This window comes from Rattus norvegicus, chromosome 14 (genome assembly GCF_021556685.1).
Source record: "Rattus norvegicus strain SHRSP/BbbUtx chromosome 14, alternate assembly SHRSP_T2T, whole genome shotgun sequence".
Taxonomy (NCBI): domain Eukaryota; kingdom Metazoa; phylum Chordata; class Mammalia; order Rodentia; family Muridae; genus Rattus; species Rattus norvegicus.
Window position 1 is genome coordinate 100,981,066 of NC_141547.1, and position 13,935 is coordinate 100,995,000.

The 13,935-nt window shown below is 43.2% G+C and overlaps 1 long non-coding RNA gene across 4 annotated transcripts in view; it reads right to left on the bottom strand.

Moving 5' to 3' along the window:
* Positions 1–1,576: 1,576 nt before the first annotated feature.
* Positions 1,577–13,935, bottom strand: part of LOC148001482 (uncharacterized) — a 43,730-nt gene continuing 31,371 nt past the window's right edge. For 2 of the 4 annotated variants that reach the window (XR_015637630.1, XR_015637628.1), the window contains exons 4-5: positions 9,730–9,794; positions 1,577–2,074 (exon numbers count right to left, since the gene is read on the bottom strand). This is a non-coding gene — a long non-coding RNA (uncharacterized LOC148001482). Of the gene's footprint in view, positions 2,075–8,340; positions 8,417–9,729; positions 9,795–13,935 lie in introns of all 4 variants that reach the window. The other 2 variants (XR_015637629.1, XR_015637631.1) reach the window with 2 other exon arrangements.

Genomic DNA, 13,935 nt, shown 5'->3' on the forward strand with positions numbered 1-13,935 from the left:
AATCGAAGAAGAAGGAGGAGGAGGAAGAAGAGGAGGAGGAGCAGGAGGAGGAGGAGGAAGAGGAGGAGGAGAGACTTATAAGCCTAAATGTCCCCCTTCTATCCTTCAACGAGAAAAATCAGCAGGATAGGCGTGGCATGATAGTGTCACATGACTGAGGTGGGATGGGAAGGGTATGAAAGTGTCACATGCTGTCTTAATGGCTTTGACGCTGAGGCAATTATCAATGTATTTGTCCCCAGGTCCCTTGACCCTGCTAGAGGTCGTTTAAGTTAATGACAGGTCCAAAGCATCCGGCAGTGACAATCTCTGTGGGAAAATCTTGTCACCCATCAGTTTCTCCAAGAACACTGGACAGGGCTTCAAGGAAGCCAGGCATCTGTGATTAAAGCAGGCCAAGGCACAGAGAGGCCCCAGAATGAGACCAACAATTCAGACAGAACTGGGTTACAGGATTGAGGCACAGGCTTCCCCTGGAGCTGCCCAAGGCTGCTTTTCCCAAACCCAGTACCCCCATGGCTTCTCCCAGAGTGACTGTTTCTCTGATCAGGCCCTGGCTGGAGCTTTATCCAAGGCATACTGGCCTTATTTGAATTAGCAGGACTAACGAGCTCTCTCCCTCCACTCAAGGCTGATCTCATATTCCCCTTCCTTCCACAGAAGTCATTCCTATGGCTTTTGTGTCTTACCACCCTGTTTTGCTATTGGCATCTAAGCTTAATGTGAGCAATATGGAGCACAGGTTTAAATAGGTACATGAGGGTCCTTTGCTGGACCCTTCTTACTGGCTCTTAGCGTTCCCCAGTACAGGTCGTGCTCTTCAATTGCTCTAACATCGCGTATGCAGAAGAGTGCCTGTCATCATTTGCATATAGCATTTTATCCACTGACACTCATATTAATACGTTTCTAGAGGTTGCCATTCACATTACAGTGACTGCATCACAGACTCCCCAGTCGCCATCTTTCTGAGCCTGGCCACGTCTCAGGAACAGCCCAAGTGCAGCTGGGTGAAATGAGTCAAGACCATTGGTTCCCAGAAAGGATCTGATCTCCACCTGTGCCAGTGTTTGCGGTCAGCCTTTAAGCACTGGCCAGTGCCCCAGGACTATAGCTATACCCACATCTTAATCAAGTTGCTCCCAAGTTCCCTCCATTCTTCCTAGGTTTGCATTGTCAGAAATGAATTCTCTATGGCGAAGTAGGCTTCAAATCCAGGAAGAAGTTACCTCACATCCAATCAGAAAGAAGTTAGTTACCCCTCATCCAATCAGGGAGAAATTGCCCCCACATCCAATCAGGAAGAAGTTAGTAACCCCACATCTAATCAGGGAGAAGTTAGTTACCCCTCGTCCAATCAGGGAGAAGTTACCCCACAACACACAACCACTATGGTGCCAGTGCGCTCGTCTTGCCTAGCTGGTTGGTATTGCACACGCGGTCGGTCACCTGTGGCTGGGGTGGTCACAGACCCTATTGAAGAAGCCACTGCTGTGGTGCTGTCAAAAGGATATGCCTGTCTTAGTTAGGGTTTTACTGCTGTGAACAGACACCATAAACAAGACAACTTTTTTTTTAAATCTTTAATCTCTTTTTACAGTCCAGACTTCATCCCTCCTCCCAGTCTGCCCCTCAACTGCTCTCCATCCCACACCTCCTCCCCTACACCACCCCCACATCCAAGAGGATGTCCCTACCCCCTCATCCTTACCCCGCCTCCCCCGGGCCTCCCGATTCTCTGGGGCCTCAAGTATCTGGACCGTTCTCTCGGTCCATCTTCTCTCGCTAAGGCCAGGCAAGGCAGTCCTCTGCTGTATCTGTGTCTGGGTCCTCCTACCAGCTGATGTATGCTGCCTGGTTGGTGGCCCAGTATCTGAGAGATCTCGAGGATCCAGGTCAGTTGAGACTGGGGTCTTCCAATGGAGCCACCCTCCACCTCAGCTTCTTCCAACTTTTCCGTAATTTAACCACAGAGGTCCCCAGCTTCGGATCATTGGTTGGGTGTAAGCATTTGCATCTGGCTCCTCCAGCTGCTTGTTGGGCCTTTCCAAGTACGGCCATGCTGGGCTCCTGTCTGTAAGCACACCATAACATCAGTAACAATGTCGGGGACTGTGGCCTCCCCTTGAGATGGATCCTAATTTGGGCCTGTCACTGGACCTCCTCTCTCTCTCGTGCTCTTCTCCATTTTATCTCTGCAGTTCCTTCAGACAGGAACAATTCTGGGTCAGAGTTTTTGACTGTGGGATGGCAACCCCATCCCTCTACTACGAGTTCCCCCTCCCCACTGTAGAACACTACTCCCTTTGCGTCCTGAGAGTCTCTTACCTCCCAGGTCTCTGGTACATTCCAAGGAGTCCCCCCACCTCCTACCTCCTAAGGTTGCCTGTTTCCATTCTTTCTGCTAACCCTCAGGGCTTCAGTCCCCAATACCTGATCATGTTACCCCCCATCCCTGTCCCCTCTCCCACCCAGCACTTTCCCTCCCTCTGCCTGTGTACCCCCACCCCCAACTCCCCGACTGCTTTCTTCTCCCTCCCAATGGGATCGAGGCATCCTCACTTGGGCCCTTCCGCTTCTTAGCCTTGAGTTCTGTGGGTTGTATCCTGGGTATTCTGTACATCCACCTAGAACTAATACCAGTTAGTACACACCAGGCATATCCTTTTGGGTCTGAGTTACCTCACTCAGGATGATGTTTTCTAGTTCTATCCATTTGCCTGCAAAACTCATGATGTCCTCATTCTTAATACCTAAGTAGTATTCCATTGTGCAAATGAACTACATTTTCTGTATCCATTCTTCCTTTGTGGGACATCTGGGTTGTTTCCAACTCCTGGCTATCACAAATAAGGCCACTATGAGCATAGTGGAACATGTGCCCCTGTGGCAAGGTGGGACATCTTTTGGGTATATTCCCAAGAGTGGTATAGCTGAGTCTTCAGGTAGGTCTATTTCCAATTTTCTGAGGAACTTCTAGATTGATTTCCAGAGTAATTGTACCATTTTGCAATCCCACCAGCAACGGAAGCGTGTTCCTCTTTCTCCACATCCTTGACATCATGTGCTGTCACCTGGGTTTTTGATCTTAGCCATTCTGACTGAGCCAGTGCCTGAGTAGAACACCAAGCACCATTCTTCTTTTCTTTTTCTAAGATTTATTCTATATAAGTACACTGTAGCTATCTTCAGACATACCACAAGAGAGTTGTGAGCCACCATGTGTGTTGCTGGGATTTGAACTCAGGACCTCTGGAAGACCAGTCAGTGCTCTTAACCACTGAGCCATCTCTCCAGCCCCAATCTTAGCCATTCTAATTGGTGTGAGGTGGAATCTCAGGGGCATTTTAATTTTCATTTCCCTTATCGCTAAGGACTTTGAACATTTCTTTAAGTTCTTCTCAGCCATTCCAGATTCCTCTGTTGTGAATTCTCTGTTCAGTTCTGTACTCCATTTTTAAATTGGGTTGTTTGGGTTTTTTGTGTGGTTAGCTTGAGTTCTTTGTATATTTTGGATATTAGCCCTCAATCAGATGTGGGGTTAGGGCAGTTTTTTCCCAGTCTGTAGGATGTCAGTTTGTCCTACTGACTATGTCCTTTGCCCTACAGAAGCTTTCCAGTTTCATGAGGTCCCATTTATCAATTCTCAATCTTAGAGTGTGAGCCATTAGAGTTCTGTTTAGGAAATTTCCCCCTGTGCCAATGAGTTCCAGGCTCTTTCCCACTTTCTCTTCTATTAGATTCAGTGTATCTGGCTTTATGTGGAGGTCCTTGATCCATTTGGACTTGAGCTTTGTGCAAGGTGATAAATATTGATCTATTTTCATTTTTCTACATTCAGACTGCCAGTTAGACCAGCACCATTTATTGAAGATGCTTTTATTTTTTCCATTGTATACTTTTGGCTTCTCTGTCAAAGAGCAAGTGTCCATAAGTGTGTAGTTTTATTTCTGGGTCTTCAATTCTATTCCATTGATCAACCTGTCTGTCTCTGTACCAACACCATGCGATTTTTATCATGATTGCTCTGTAGTAGAGCTTGAAGTCAGCGATAGTGATTCTCCCAGAAGTTCTTTCCTTGTTAAGAATTGTTTTTGCTATTCTGGGTTTATTGTTTTCCCAGATGAACTTGAGAATTGCTCCTTCCATATCTTTGAAGAACTGGGTCGGGATTTTGATGGAGAATGTGTTGAATCTGTAGATTATTTTTGGTAAGATGGCCACTTTTACTATGTTAATTCTACCAATCCATGAGCATGGGGGATGATTTTCTGAGGTCTTCTTTGATTTCTTTCCTGAGAGACCTGAAGTTCTTCTCATACAGATCTTTCACTTGTTTGGTTTGAGTTACCCCAAGATATGTTGTATTATTAATGACTATTGTGAAGGGTGTTGTTTTTCTAATTTCTTTCTCAGACTATCATTTGTATAAAGGAAAGCTACTGATTTATTTGAGTTAATTTTATATCCAGCCACATTGCTGAAGTTGTTTACCAGGTGGAGAAGTTCTCTGGTAGAATTTTTGGGGTCATTTATATATACTATCATATCATCTGCAGAGTGATACCTTTAATTCTTCTTTGCCAATTTGTTTCCCGTTGATCTCCTTTTGTTGTCTGAATGTTCGAGCTAGAACTTCAAGTACTATATTGAATAGATATGGGGAGAGTGGGCATTCTTGTCTTGTCCCTGATTTTAGTGGGATTGCTTCAAGTTTCTCTCCATTTAATTTGATATTGGCTGTTGGTTTGCAGTAAATTGCTTTTCTTATGTTTAGTTATGGGCCTTGAATTCCTGATCTCTCCAATACTTTTAATATGCAAGCTGTGTTGCATTTTGTCAAATGCTTTTTCGGCATCTAATGAGATGATCATGTGATTTTTTTTTTAGTTTGTTTATGTAGTGAATTACATTAATGTTTTTTTGTATATTGAACCAACCTTGTATCCCTGGGATGAAGTCTACTTGGTCATGTTGGATGATGATTTTGATGAGTTCTTAGATTCAGTTTGCAATAATTTTATTGAGCATTTTTATGTCGATATTCATAAGTGAAATTGGGCTGAAGTTCTCTTTTTTTTGTTGGGTCTTTGTGTGGTTTAGGTATCAGAGTAATTGTGGCTTCATGAAAGAATTAGGTAGTGCTCCTTCTGTTTCTATGGCATGGAATAGTTTGAGGAATGTTGGTATTAGCTCTTCTTTGATGGTCTGGTAGAATTCTGCACTAAAGCCTTCTGGTCCTGGGCTTCTATCGGTTGGGAGGTTTTTGATAACTATTTCTATTTCATCAACAGTTATGGGACTGTTTAGATGGTTTATCTGGTCCTGGTTTAACTTTGTTGCCTGGTATCTGTCTAGAAAATCATCCATTTCATCTAGATTTTCCAGTTTTGTTGAATATAGGTTTTTATAGTAGGATCTGATGATTTTTTTAATTTCCTCAGTTTCCCTTGTTATGTCTCCCTTTTCATTTCTGATTTTGTTGATACTGTCTCTGCAGCCTTTAGTGAGTGTGGCTAGGGGTTTATCTCTCTTGTTGATTTAAAAAAACACTTTTGGTTATGTTGATTCTTTGTATCTTTCTCTTTGTTTCTATTTGGTTGATTTCAGCTCTGAGTTTGACTATTTCTAGCCGTCTATTCCTCTTGGGTGTGTTTGCTCTCTTTTGTTCTAGAGCTCTTAGGTGTGCTCTTAAATTGCTAGTGTAGGGGGCTGGGGATTTAGCTCAGTGGTAGAGCGCTTACCTAGGAAGCGCAAGGCCCTGAGTTCGGTCCCCAGCTCCGAAAAAAAGAACCAAAAAAAAAAAAAAATTGCTAGTGTAGGAACTCTCCAATTTCTTTACAAGAGCTTTGAATTTTCCCCTTAGCACTGCTTTTGTTGTGTCCCATAAGTTTGGGTATGCTATGTCTTCATATTGATTGAATCCCAGGAAGTCTTTAATTTCTTCTTTTATTTCTCCCCTGACCAAGTTATCATGGAGTAGAGAGTTGTTCAGTCTCCATGAATATGGGGGCTTTCTGTTATTTCTGTTGTTACCGAAAACCAGCCATAGTGCATGGTGGTGATCTGATAGGATGCATGGGATTATTTTAATCTTCTTGTATCAGTTGAGGCATGTTTTGTGACCAATTATATGGACAATTTTGAAGAAAGTACCATGAGGTGCTGAGAAGAAGGTGTATTTTTTGTTTTAGGGTGAAATATTCTGTAGATGTCTGTTAAATCCATTTGGTTCATAACCTCTATTAGTTTCACTGTGTCTCTGTTTAGTTTCTGTTTCAATGATCTGTCCATTGGTGAGAGTGGGGTGTCGAAGTCTCCCACTATTATTGTGTGGGGTTCAATGTGTGTTTTGAGCTTTAGTAAAATATGAATTTTACTAAATTTTTATGAATGTGGGTGCCCTTGCATTAGGTCACAGATGTTCAGAGTTGAGACTTTCTCTTGCTGGATTTTCCTTTTGATGAATATGACGTGCTCTTTTCCATCTTAACAACGTTTGGTTGAAAGTCTATTTTATTGGATATTAGGATGGCTAGTCCAGCTTGTTTCTTGGGACCATTTGCTTGGAAGACCTTTTCCCATTCTTTCACTCTGAGATACTGTCTGTCTTTGTTATTGAGGTGTGTTTCTTTAATGCAGCAAAATGCTGGATCCTATTTGCATATCCAGTCTGTTAGCTTATGCCTTTTTATAGGGGAATTGAGTCCATTGATATTGATAATATTAAAGACAGATGACTGTTAGTGCCTGTAATGCTTGTTGTTATAGGTGGTATTATGTGCATATTATTCTCTCCTTTTGGCTTTGTCGTGAGATGATTAATATTTTGGGTTTTTTTCCTTTGGTGTAGGTACCTTCCTTGTGTTGGAGTTTTCCTTCTAGAGTCCTCTGTAGGGCTGGATTGGTAGATAGATATTGTTTAAATTTGTTTTTGTCATGGAATATTTTGGTTTCTCTATCTATGATAATTAAGAGTTTGGCAGGGTATAGTAGCCTGGGCTGGCATTTGTGTTTTCTTTGTGTCTTTGTGTCTGCATAACATCTGACCAGACTCTTCTGGCTTTTAGTGTTGAGAAGCCTGGTGTAATTCGGAAAGGTCTGCCTTTATATGTTACTTGGCCTTTTGCAGCTTTTAATATTCTTTGTTTTGTGCATTTACTGTTTTGATTATTATATGATAAGAGAATTTTCTTTTCTGGTCCCATTTGTTTGGTGTTCTAAAGGCTTCTTGTACCTTTATGGCCATCTCTGTCTTTAGGTTGAGCAAGTTTTCTCCTATGATTTTGTTGAAGATGTTTTTGTGTCCTTTGAGCTGGGAATCTTCATTCTCCTCTATTCCAATTATTCTTAGATTTGATCTTTTCATTGTGTCCTGCATTTCCTGGATGTTTTGATTTAGAAGTTTTTTATGTTTTGAACTTTGACAGTTGTGTCAATCTCTTCTATGGTATCTTCTACACCTGAGATTCTCTCTTCTATCTCTTGTATTATTTTGGTAATGTTTATATCTATAATTCCTGACATTTTCCTAAGTTTTCCATTTCCAGGTTTGCCTTTCTGTGTTTTCTTTACTGTTTCCCCTTACACTTTTAGGTCTTGGACCACTTTGTTGAATTCCTTTACCTGTTTGTGTTTTCCTGTATTTCTTTAAGGGATTTATTTGTTTCCTCTTTAAGGGCTTCTACCTGTTTTCCTGTATTTCTTTCGGTGAGTTATTTATTTCCTCTTTAAGGGACTCTACTATCTTCATGAGATAGGATTTTAGGTCAGCTTCCTGATTTTCAGGTGTGTTGGTGTATCCAGGGCTTGCTCTGGTGGGAGACCTGAGTTCTGATGATGCCCATGTATATTGGCTTCTGTTGCTTACGGTCTTGCACTTGCCTCTTGACATCTGGTTATCCCTAGTGTTAGCTGGTCTGGGTGTCTCTGTCCAGTGCCTGCCTCTTGTGTACCTGCTGCCAGTCTCCTGGTAGGCCTGTGACCCTGGCTATAGCAGACTTCCTGTGAAGCCTTCACATTGTGGAGTCTTCAGAGGGGCACACAAGCTGCTGATTTGTCACCCTGCCTACAGCAGATCTCCTGGGAGGTCTTCAGACTGTGGGGTCTGTTGCCCTGTGTACAGCAGAACAGTTGCCCTGCATGCAGCAGACCTCTAGAGACCTTGGGTCTATGGTGTCTCCAGAGGAGCAGATAAGCTGGTGCTCGGCCCTAGCAGAGGGCACTGGCTGGAAGGGGAGTAGAATTTGAGGACCAGGGGGTTTGAAGGGTGATGGGTCCTGAGACCTCTGGGCTCCTTGTGATTCCCAGCAGGTGTGACTGTTAGGGAAGGTCCCTTACCAGTTGCTCTGCATGCATCAGACCTCCTGGGAGCCTTGAGACTGTGGTGTCCTCAGAGGAGCAGTCAAGTTGGGATCTGCCCAGGCAGAAGGCACAACTCTTATAAAGGACATCATTTCATTGGAGCTGGCTTACAAGTTCAGAGGGTCCGTCCATTATCATGGCAGGAGCATGGCAGCATCCAGGCATGCCATGGAGGAGCTGAGAGCTCTGCATCTTCACCCAAAGGAAGCCAGGAGAAGACTGGTTCCCACATGGCTAGGAGGAGGGCTCAAGGCCCACCCCCACAATGAAACACTTCCTTCAACAAGGCCACATCTCGTAATAGTGTCACCCCCTGGGCCAAGCATATTCAAACCACCACAGTGCCCATCAGACCACATTTTAAATAGCTGTGTTTATGCCCCTATGTTAGTGTCATCAACCTTAGCCCATGAAGCCCCTTTTGGCGATGATCACAGATGACTTCAGAAACTCATAACTGGTCAATGTACCAAGAGTAAATGATCGATTGAATGCCCAACCATGTGGAGCATCAAGCTCACCTCAGAGAAGGCTTAGGGAATGTTATGGAAGAAAGGCCAGAGCCAGAGGGAGTCAGAGAGTAGTGTGGACATGGACTTCCAGGGGTGACATGGATGTGGCTTTTTTGGACTCACAGAAGCTGTGATTGATTACCTGTACACGATTGGGCTGGTCAACACTCTGTCATGAAGGGAGGGGCCATGGGCTCCACCCCTCACTGAAGATTTATGTGCAGTTAGTGACTAATGGAAAGAGGAGAATCTGTTCCTTTAGTGGTGTAGACATTGTAAGAAGCCTGCTCTTGTCAACAAACTCTTACTCTTACTTATTAGGCCACACATACATGTACATGATGGTGTCGTTGTGTCCTGATCTGGGAATCTCTACAGTGGCAGAAACAGGACTGGGGAGATGTCGTTCTTTCTAGCTCTAGAGTTTCAAAATTCTGGACTTGAACCAAAAAGGATCTACAGTACAGAAAAGGGTCTAGAAGAAAAGCATCACCCATAAGAAATGAAGAGCAGACATCTCTGTTTGCCCGGCCCTGCTTGAAAACCATGGCCAGCTGGGTGATGGAGGATGTGAGAAGCAGGACAAGCTGTCAGGAGGGCTGCAGCAGGTACACACAGGCTGTGGCCAGGGTCAAGGGTAAGCCAGGTTACAGCCTGTGAACACCCAGTCAGGCCTGCCTCTCAGCTCTCACTGGTTATGACAATGTGAGAAGTTGGCCTAATGTTTTTGGATCCTTCACAGAAAACCCCACTTGAAGTTTTATTTGAAAGCTCTCTTTAAAAAAGAATAGTGTTGTGGAAAATGTAAGACATGTTTTAAAATAAGTAGGACATATAAGGAGTCTCTTGGTACCTGGTCTCCAAGCTGCAACATGATCCACAAGAGCCAATTTCCTCCTGGTGCTCCTTCTCTGGTCCCTGTTATCATAAAGCGAAGCCCAGATTCATCATTTCCTTTGTGAATTCAGGAACTCTTAAGGTTCTGTTTGTGTGATCATATTATTCACTTGTTTGATAGGGTTGCTGTGGTTCGTGTCTTGTCAGGGAACAATGTGGGAGTCAGTTCTCTCCTTCTTTGTGTGGGTGTCCATGGTCAAACTGAGTTGTCACGTTTGCATCCTGGATAGCTCGTACCTTTACCTGCTGAGCCATCTACTCGGTCTGGGACATGTCCCCGAGTTCTCTGCATGACTAGCATGGGATAGAATTCTGATATTCTGGGTTTGTCCTTTACAGGAGAGAAAAGATCCTAAGTAAAGCTCCTGGCTAACTTGTAACAGATTTCGAGTTTCATTCTGAACTGAGGGTGCATGTTCACCCAGAACTGGGGGTGTATGTTCATCTGAACTGGGGGTATATGTTTATTCTGAACTGGGGTGTATGTTTACTCTGAACTGGGGTATATGTTTACTCTGAACTGGGGTATATGTTCATCTGAACTGGGGGTGTATATTCATCTGAACTGGGGGTGTATGTTCATTCTGAACTGGGGTGTATGTTTACTCTGAACTGGGGTGTATGTTCATCTGAACTGGGGGTGTATGTTCATCTGAACTGGGGGTGTATGTTTATTCTGAACTGGGGTGTATGTTTACTCTGAACTTGGGTGTATGTTCATCTGAACTGGGGGTGTATGTTCATCTGAACTGGGGTATATGTTTATTCTTAACTGGGGTATATGTTCATCTGATGAGGTGTATGTTTGTCTAAACTGGGGGCATATGTTTTTACCAGAACAATTTTTACTATATTTGTTATTTTGTTAATCATTTCCTGATTTGGTATTTTAATTTTCACGTTTTGACATCTTTTTCCATTGTCCCAATTGCTTATTCATTTCTTGTAGTACATTTTCAGCACTAACACGCAAATCATCCTAAAATAAACAACAGACTTTTTTTTCTATATTTAGCCCTGAATAATAATAGGTTCTCTTCTAGGAGTGTAGAGGGTGTTGCCCTGTCTACTGAATAAAGGCTAAGACTATTCAAGCAAATTGTGAAAGATCATGTAATGGAAAATACATATTATTAATAATAAGTGTTAAGAACTTTAAACATATACCACCGAGAAGATAGCTGCGAAAGGCACACAGTACCCTGGAGGGGTGAGGTAGCTCAGGGGTGAGGTAGCTCAGTGGTACAGCACTCCCTGGCATGCTCAAGGCCTTAGGCTTATCCTTAGAACTGAGAAAGAGGTGAGAGGTGAGGTACAACCACAAGGAGGTTACATTTCAGAAGAAAAAAAAAATGGTAAGAAGTCGTGTGTGTGAGTGTGTGTGTGTGTGTGTGTGTGTGTGCACAAGTGCCATAGAGAATGTTTGGAGGTGAGAGGTCAAATTTCAGAACCTGGTTCTCTCTTTCCATCTTGGGATCAAACTCTTGTTGTTTCAAGCTCGTACGGCAAGCACTCGTAAACGATGAGCCGTCTTGCGGGGGCCCCATAGTAAGAAACATTAATGTCCCTTCCTCAGGTCAGCCTGAAGTGGTCTGCATGGTAATAGAAACCCAAATATAGAAGGCTGGTCCGCCGTGTCTCCCCTGCATCACAGAAGTCGTAGAGGCCTCCAGGGGAGGGCTGCAGAGGATAGCAGGGACTCAGACTCCTCCGGCTGTGCTGTCCTCAGCCCCATTCCACAAGACGGCTGCTATGTTCCCAAGCATTGATTCTGCATTCTAAGCGCAAGCGAAGTGTTAGAAGAACTCACATGCCAGCTGTGAGGAATTAATCTTCTTGACGTTGAAAGCGTTTCAGGAAACCACGCCCAACGTCTTCCCTTTTAGGCCTTGTTAGGCCTCAGCTGCTTCATGGCCATTTGTGACTATAAGATCTGTTTGCTTGTTTGCTTTTAGCTGAGCGCATTTCCAACCTAACAGAATTAGAAAATGTCTGGCTATATGAGGGACTGTATCACAGAGCAGCCCCTTCCCTCACAGGTCAGTAAGCTACATGCTTTGTGCTAAAGTTAGCTTTCTTAAAGTCTAACCAAATTTTCTAGTTTCCCTACCTTTTCCTTCCCCTTTAAAGAACTTTTGGTCACCCCGTTCAGCTGGAAGAAGTTATGGAGAGTCATCAGCTCAATTCCCTGGGATTGGGGGTCTGGTAATGGTTATTTTACAAAATATAGAAAAGTTGTCATTTTAAGGGATAATTTGGGAATGGTCATAATTTTGAACAGGGAGGAAAGAGGTGGGATGGTTTGTGCATCCATAATCTTAATTGGTAGAAATCTTTATAATTAATACAAAGTTGAAGTTATAATTTCTTATATTGGTGCAGAATTTATTTTGATATGGATATAAGGTTTCCATTGGTATGAATTTCTTATACTATACAAAATTTGGGATTAATATTGTTGGTCTTAGGTATTGTGCCTATACAAGTCATTTAAGAATACAAAGCTTAGACCCAGTCCTCCTAATAACTGCTATTACCAACTGTTTTTAGATGATTAAGCAATACAGGTTAAGGGCCAGATAGCAAACTCATGGTTATGTTAGTCTTATTTCATTATAAATGGGCATTTTTTGATATATTTTAATTAGAAATAGCTAAGAGTAGTGAATGTTTAACAGTTTGCTTCTTAGTTCAAAAAAGATATTGAACATCTTCACCTCCAGGTGAGGTTGCTCATCGTGGTGAGGCAGTCGCTGAGAAGTCACCCATTTCATCTGTAGACAAAATACTGTCCAGGAAAAGGGCACATTATGCAGAATAGTCAACTCTTGGCTCTGCCAAGTCAGGGCGAGAAGTCCTTAGTAATTCTGCTTTGCAGGGGTCTGTCAGATGATCTTGGACCAGAAGGCTGAAGACTGATGCTCTAACATTTTGAGGAATTAGGGGGCTGTCCAGGTAGTCAGCTGTCTCTACAACTGTCTACGTATGAGAAGCTGTGTTTGGTGCTTCCTATATACCCAGCTAGTGTTTAAGTCGTTCATGGATTCTGACAAGGTTGAAGATTAGTTTTAGTCTCATAATCAAACTCAAGTTGTTTAACATTGAGAGAAAGGTTATAGAGTGGAAGACATGGCATTACAGGCTATAATCTAAACATAATCTAGGGATAGAATCATAACTCTCAGTTAGGAATTGTAGTAGAATACTTTACCTAATGACAAATATGATGAACTGGATGTCATTTCTATATCATACTGTGTAATGTACACGATTGTTACGGTTTTGTTCAATTTATGTCTGGGAGAAGAATTTTTAATTTTTTATTGGATAGAAAAGGTGAGGTGTAGGGGGCAGTTCTGATGTTAAGGTCCTGTACCCCAATTGGTTCTTGATCTGTCAGTAAAGAAAGCCACGGGCTAATTGCTGGGTGGAAGGGACAGGCAGGACTTCCAGGTCCCTGGAAAAAGGCAGGCATAGAGATGCAAGGGAGGAGAACAGAGTATTTGCCATGCTTTGGAGAGAGAATGCAGCAGCCATGTGAGGTCTTGGGAGGAGCTGAGGCGTATGGCCACTGCTACAGGGAGGCGATAGGGATGTTTGGCAGGGACTAGATGAGACTAGCCACTGAGGTTTACGGCAGGTGGAAGGCATGGAGCTAAGAGTATAGATAAGGGTGACAGTAGCTGGCAAGAGATAGCAGCAACCAGAAATTGTGCGAAGAAAGCAAGTTGAAATTGAACAATGGTGTGACTGTGTCTTATCTGAGGGCTCAAGGGAAGCAGGATAGGGGATGGTAACGTAGTCCCCATTCCCCAGAGCCAAGGCAGGTGGAGCAAAGCTACACATAATATGCCACCACCTTCCTATGGAAGCCCTCCCTAATCCTCATGTGATGCCATACAAAGAGGGGGACTTTTAGAGGCAATTGGGTTTACTTAGGGACACATGGGTAGGATTCTCATGGTGGGTTTGGTGCCATTATTAAGAGGAAAAGAGAGAAAAAGAGATCTATCTTTATGACCATGCCCCATCAATATGCATAGGAAGAATGTAGCTGTTGACAAGCCAGGATATAAGACCTTCCAAAGAACTCCACAGGCCAAGAAGGGGGACCCTCCATAAATCCCAAGCCAGGAAGTGAGACCCTCCACAAATCCCAAAA